Consider the following 6,778-nt stretch of genomic DNA (forward strand, 5'->3'; position numbering starts at 1 on the left):
AAAAAAAAAACACTCAAACTAACTATGCATTGTTGGTCAATGTGACCAATTTGAAAGGACTTTCCACAAACCCTATATACACAAAGTTAAAGTGGAGGTTGGCAAGTCTGTGGAACCAAGGACTAATGGTATTATTACAGGTATTTTATAAAGTGCCAAAAGGTACATACTATACACATCAGTCCCTGTCTGTGAGTGGCTTACAAGCTAAGGTCCCTACCTCACATGCATACACATTGCAGGGCCAATTTAGAAAGGAGCCTATTACCTATTTAAACTGACTGGATAATGATGCCCAAGCAATGTTTTACATTAAGAATAAAAGCAATCACCGGTTATGAGAAATAGGCAGCTGAAATTACATGCAAATATTGGTTTTCCTATAGGATAGGATTGGCTTTTAATGTTCCAAAACTCCTAAATGAGATCTTTTTAAAGAATCCTGAAACCCGCAAAGTGGGCTGCCGTTGTTGGTGTACTTCTATCAGCTGCTCTCTGGCATCAGTATTTGGGTCACATGTGCATAAGCGAGCAGACAATTACCTTAGAACTCCTGATGTGGGCCATTGACTTAAAATATTGAAACCACAGGACCTGCATGACATTCAGGCAAGTAGAATTTTCAGAAGGAAAAGTCAGCAATGGCAGTCCACATATTTCTGTTTAGTAAAGGTTTCCTTTAGTGTAATTAATTTATTGACCAATGTGATGCTCAGGAAGAGGCAAAGACAATCTTCACTTTTACAGGGAAATGGAGATTTTGCACTGTATGTAACAATCTGTCTATCTCTGGATTTTGTGATAATGACTCTACTGCGAGACTGCATTATTCATATAGACAACATGCATATGGTTAGTGTTTGTCAGTTGCCCAGGTTTTTATAGGTTATCCACATTTAACTAAAACCTGCTCACGCATACCTTTCCTATCATATCCATTGATCTGTGTTTTTTTTTTTTTGGTTTCTCCTAAAACAATCTGCAGTATTCCCATTACATGATCTGTGTCTGATGGGTAGATGCCCAGCCCAAGCTTAACAGTGTCGGGAACCATATTAATTCTATTCTATTTGATTCTTGATTGCAAGTAGAGACAAGAGCTGTTAGACAGGGGGCATCTGTGCAAGCTTTTAAATTGGGAACATAGATTAATGTTTCTTCAACATGGGGCATCATACTGAGGAATGTTAATCCACATCATACGACTGGCACGCCATCAAATGATGCTGAACAAGTAGCAGGGTGCACTCTAGTATTGCAGGCTTAACATCTAGTTAATAGAATGCGTCTTCTCTGCAAAGCTCTCACCAAGGATAATAAAATTGTTTTTGAAACTTAAACTTTGTAGAACTCTCAAGTTGATCTTAAGCAGTCAAAAACCCTTATGTGGCTACTGCACCTTTGTAAAATAAATGTTGTAATAAGCCTGACACACATGAAATCAGAAATTATAAATGCTATACCTTGTTTCAACACATAAAATAAGATTTTGCCAGAGTCTTCTTAACTCTGTTGCCAAAATCAACCTATGATCATGTGGAGGAACAAGTACGCAAGTCCTTTTGTGTGCTGTGCAAGTCCCAGCCTTCAATGCCACTGTGAAAAGCTGGCAATCCCCAGTAGGAAAGCAAGATTTTGAGATTTACAGTTACCACGGTTAGTTGGCTGGTTAACTGAATTTCTCAGGTGCATTTTATACTTAAACTTGTGCATACTGCTCGTCACAGGTTGCTGACAGAACCTGAACGTCGGTGCGCAGGCGCCGTATAGAGCCGCACCGACGTTCGGGTTTTTTTGGCAACCTGTGACGCGCCGTTCGGAAGCCTGTCAATCACAGGCAGTGCTTGGGAACGCCCACTCCCGCGGGATCGCCGTGAGGTCAAAATCGTGATTAAGAGGTATGTGCTGAGAAAAAAAAACCAACCACCGGCATTCTGTCAGTAGGATGGCGTGGCTCCGTGTGATGTCAAAAATTGTTTTGAGGGTGAACCTCTACTTTAAACTTGTAGTGCACTGGATAATACTTTTTTGTCTAATAAAACTTTAGTATTTTTTGTACAATCCTTTTTGGTCTATATCCTAAGCTTTTTTTCCCCTTGATATAAAAGCCTAGCTTTCCCTACTTTGCTAAGGAAAAAGTTTTCAAATATGTTTTAACAGCTTAATATATATATATATATATATATATATAGGAAAATAAATTCTAACGCCAACTATAGATGAATTTAAGTTTGGCCGGTTCAGCAGGGTCCGACTGAATTTCAATCCTTCCGTGGGCAGGTTGGTTGTACAGAAGTCTATATCTCTCAACCAGCCTGTCTTTTCCCCCACCGCGCTTGATCCGTGCTATAGCCAGCAACACTGTTCATTGTATTCTGATGGAGGGGAACGCTCCCCGCTGTTAGAATACAATCGCTCCACATGAAGGATTCAACCATAAATACTGAGTGTTTGAACGGAAAAAAATGCATTATTTATGGCCTGCCTTAGTCATAACCAATACATTTAGAGTAGACTTTACAAGAAATCTATTATAACAAATTGTGCATATGTAACAAGAGTCTATAAGCTGTGAGAAAACGCATTTTTTTTTCTTATTCTCCAACTGCTGTACAAAGCTTGAATTTTATTGAGCCATTTTTTATGTATGTATTTATAAAAAAAATTTAAGAAAATCCGACTTCATTCTTCTCAGAAGATCATCTTTTTCCACTACTATCTATAAATACAGAAAAAGACCATTTTAAGTCCAAACCAAACAACGAGTCATGTAATTATGAAAAATAAATTAAAAACACAAGTCCTAGACTTCCATGGGACGTGGGAACCATATAGAAACCCAGTTTTGTCATATCGGCTCTAATTACTGACTATTTCTTGTGACAACCCTACTTTTTAAAATTGTGAACAGAGGTTGTAAAATGTGTTGGTCCAGGCCTGCTGATTGGTAGACTTAAGAGCCAATTTTGGCCAACCTTAATGGCCTATATATACCACACATATTACATTTTTGAAAGATTCCTTTAATTGACTTAAATGGTCAAATAGAGATCAGGCTTCATAGAAAGCTGCAGCATCCTCTGAACACTTGGTGATCTCCAACTGTTTGGGAGCTCATCATAGGCAATAGGAGGAATACACACTTGCTTGTAAATACATGCAAACTGAGTTGTTCTTCAATTCTGTAACCAACTCCATAAATCCAGCTCCCTTTCCATCCCATGAAATGAAAGCATCATCTATAAAGCGGGACTACAATAAAAATGTGGGATATATTTTTCCATATCTTTTATGGAAATAACTATAGGGTTTTCTCACTATACACTAAAAGGAGGTTTGTATAAGTTGATGCACAAGCTGTGTCCATTAGAGTCCTTTCTACATTATTATAGATGGCCCCTTGGAAGGGAAAGAAATAATGCGCCATCATATATAAGACCAACACAAACACTGTGTGTACAGGAATATTACTTTGTCACAAGCTCAGAAAGTGTTTACACTCCCAGATCATGTGATATATTATCATACAAGGCTTCCACAGCCAAATGCACTAGCACAACTCTTTCCCCAACTACAGTTTCTTGCCATGTATTATTAAGGTCTGGCTTGTAAGGCCAATAGTGTAGAGAGTGCAAATAACAACATACCTCTTTGTTCACTTTTTATGTCCACAGGGCCAATCCAGATATTCTGTAATTCAACTGTTTCATATTCTTAAGGGAACAAATGTAATTGGATTTAGCAAGATTGTTAAAAGAGGCTTACATTACATTTACCTTCTGTAGGTTTTTTTAGTTGGTAAACTTTATTACCAACTCTATGAATATGTTCAAGCCAAAGGGAAGTATGCAGTTGTCTAACTACATACAGTATATGTTTTACCTGCCAAAGGATTTTCAGTTCTTTACAGCCAGTTTTGTGATTACTACACTGCAAAGCCAGGCAGGTGAAACTCTTATTTCCTGGTTCAGCAATGCAGCATGTTGCTCTTTCTAGCTACAAGCTGAAAACAGTAAACCAGTATAATCGCCTTTGTCCAGACAGCAGGTAGGAGATCCAGGCAGCAGTAAAGGTAACTCAAGGACTAGTGGAGCTGTCACAAGGTTGGTTGAATACAGAGGCAAAGCCTTTGGCATGTAGATCAGTAAACGTGTAATATATATATATATATATATATTTTTTTTTTTATCTGTTTTGAGGGAACCTTTGAGCTTTGTAGTATGCTGCCATATACAGGAGGAGTGGACACTGCCAAACAAAAACTGTAAGCCATCCCAGGATAACCCAACTCCCAGCATTTTTTTTTCTAAGGTTCTAGGAGGATGGACACCTTTTTCAGCAGCTCTGCTGTGTCTCAGCAATTTTTGTTTTGTTAGTGCCTCTTGTTTTGTTTATTTCTTTAACCAAGATTCTTATCTATGCTGCTGTTGGATATTCAACTCTTTGATTGCAGCTTTCCAGTGCAATTGATCTCATAGAGAAGTGCATTGTAATCTCTTCTTAACCGCAGTTGTGGTTCACTCCCGTTCACCGTAGTTTGTGACACCTGGGGCTATAAACTGCAGTTTCATTCTCTGGCCTTCCTCAGTTTCTCACCTTTAGCCTTCCTGTTTCACCGCACAGATTAGCAGATCTCAATCAAGCTGTTTTGGATCTACTTAATCAATGTATTGGGCCATGGTAAAACCGTTCCAGGGGCTTCCAATCATCCTCCCTGTTCTACACTGGCCTGGAAAGATGGTAGGCACTTACCTTGTAAGACTCCTTGCGGCACTTCGTTGGTACTACTGGAGCATCAAGATCTTCTGTCCCACAGACTAATTTGCCATGCTGCTTCCCAGTCACTTGCTTTGTTGGCATGGGTGTTGAAGCCTAGGTTCTGGAGAACGGGCATTTTTGAGCCTGTGATTTCTAATCAGAAGGCTTGATTAGAAGGCTTGCTTGGTGTGAGTCTTGGGGCTTCTGCCCCAGGAGTTTTTTAAGTGAAAATAATTCTCTACTTTTCACACCTACAGTAGGTCTAAACCAGCATCTGACTCTCAGTGCTATCAAAGGTAAGGTTTTTCTCATCTTTTTATTCTGTTTCAAAGACAATCTGCCTCTCACTCTCTAATACCTTTATTAACCTCCCCCATCTGTTCCCCTATAACTTTATGGAATCAAGATTTGGTTCTTTCTGCACTTACCCACAAGGTGGTTTTTCTTGTAGCCATTACCTCTACGAGTGTCTGGTCTGGAGGCTTTATCTGGCAAGGACCCCTTTTGGTTCTGCAAAGGGACATGGTTGTGTTGAGACCCATGGCTTCCTGTCTAAGTTAGTTTCTGCTTTTCACCTCGACCTGGAAATGAATCTTTCATACTACTTTGTTTCCAGTTTGCCAAAAGGAGTTCTCCCTTCATTGTCTGGATGTGGCATGGACTGTGATCGTTTCTCCGAGACACTGCTTCCATTGGAAAGACTAATTCTCATTTTGCGATCATGGATGAGCCATATAAGGCTGCACTGGCTTATTGTTCCCCCTTCTCCAGGTGGCTCAGGCAGACCATCATCCAAGTTTGGGTCTCAAGGATTAGTTTCCACCTTTTCCTGTCAAGGTGCACCCCACTAGTTCTGTGTGTGATTCTTAGTTTTTTTCTAGTTTTTTTTTACCATCAAGCAACTGATTTCCAAATTTGCAAAGATGCCAACTAGTCTTCTTTTCACACATTCTCTAAGTTTTATCAGGTAGAGGTTGCAGCCTCGTTTGATGCCAGATTCAGGGCAAATTACCCTCCAACTGCTCTTTTCTCTGTTTTCTTACACCAGTTAGCATTTGTTTTCTTGAAATCCAGTGAGGGACACAGGTCCCACTCCTCTGTGTTTATTATGTTCTTGATACTGCTTTGCTACAAGCAATTTAGTAGTGTGAGGGGTTATCACGGGCTAGCCTACAATTTTTTTTGCCAGTGTACATATTTTTCACACAGAATCAATATTTACATGATTATTACCTGCTTCAGCACACTGATTTTTTGAATTAAAGACATTTCCATACGTAGGTGTTGTGTTGAAATCTATGAGAGAAGTCAACGAAAGGCTTTAGAAATTCAGCATAATGTTAGGAATTCATAATAAATTATAAGCCTTGACAATAAAAGTATCCCAAAACTGGCAGTTGGAATCTTGTAAAAATGTCTGACTCCTGAACATCTGCTTAAAGTGGAGTTTCACCCAAAAGTGAAAATTACATTTTAAGGCCTCCTTAACAGCTCCTGTTTGTGAAACTGAGCTTTTGGAGAAGGGGGGAGCAGGTACCTAATTTTGACAGTTACCTGCTCCCACTTTCGTTCCGGTCGCAAGTGGAAGTTCTTCTTCCCAAAGTCTTCTGGGACACGTGAACGGTCCTAGAAGACTTTGGGGACCGCTCTCATGCACAGTGGGCACCCGGATGTAAAGGCCGCAAGCTGCCGCAGCCGGGTGACAATAGTAGAGATGCTAGCGCCACCGAGGGAGGACATGGGGAGAACACAGCTGCGATGAGTGGACTGCTGGATCGTAGGAAAGGTAAGTGTGTGCTTATTGAAAGTCAGCAGCTACACTTTTTGTAGCTGCTGACTTATAAGTACAGCGTGCTCAGTTTCAGAAATTCAGACCTTTTTGTGGAAACATGCATATTTTGATCGACTGCTACACTTTACTACTGGATATGTTAAAGTATATCTAAACCCAAGAGCAAAAATGTAATACATTTTAACTCACTAGTCCTGTGATGACTGCTAGGGATGATGTTCAGGTTCA

This window comes from Rana temporaria, chromosome 2, assembly GCF_905171775.1.
Source record: "Rana temporaria chromosome 2, aRanTem1.1, whole genome shotgun sequence".
NCBI lineage: Eukaryota > Metazoa > Chordata > Amphibia > Anura > Ranidae > Rana > Rana temporaria.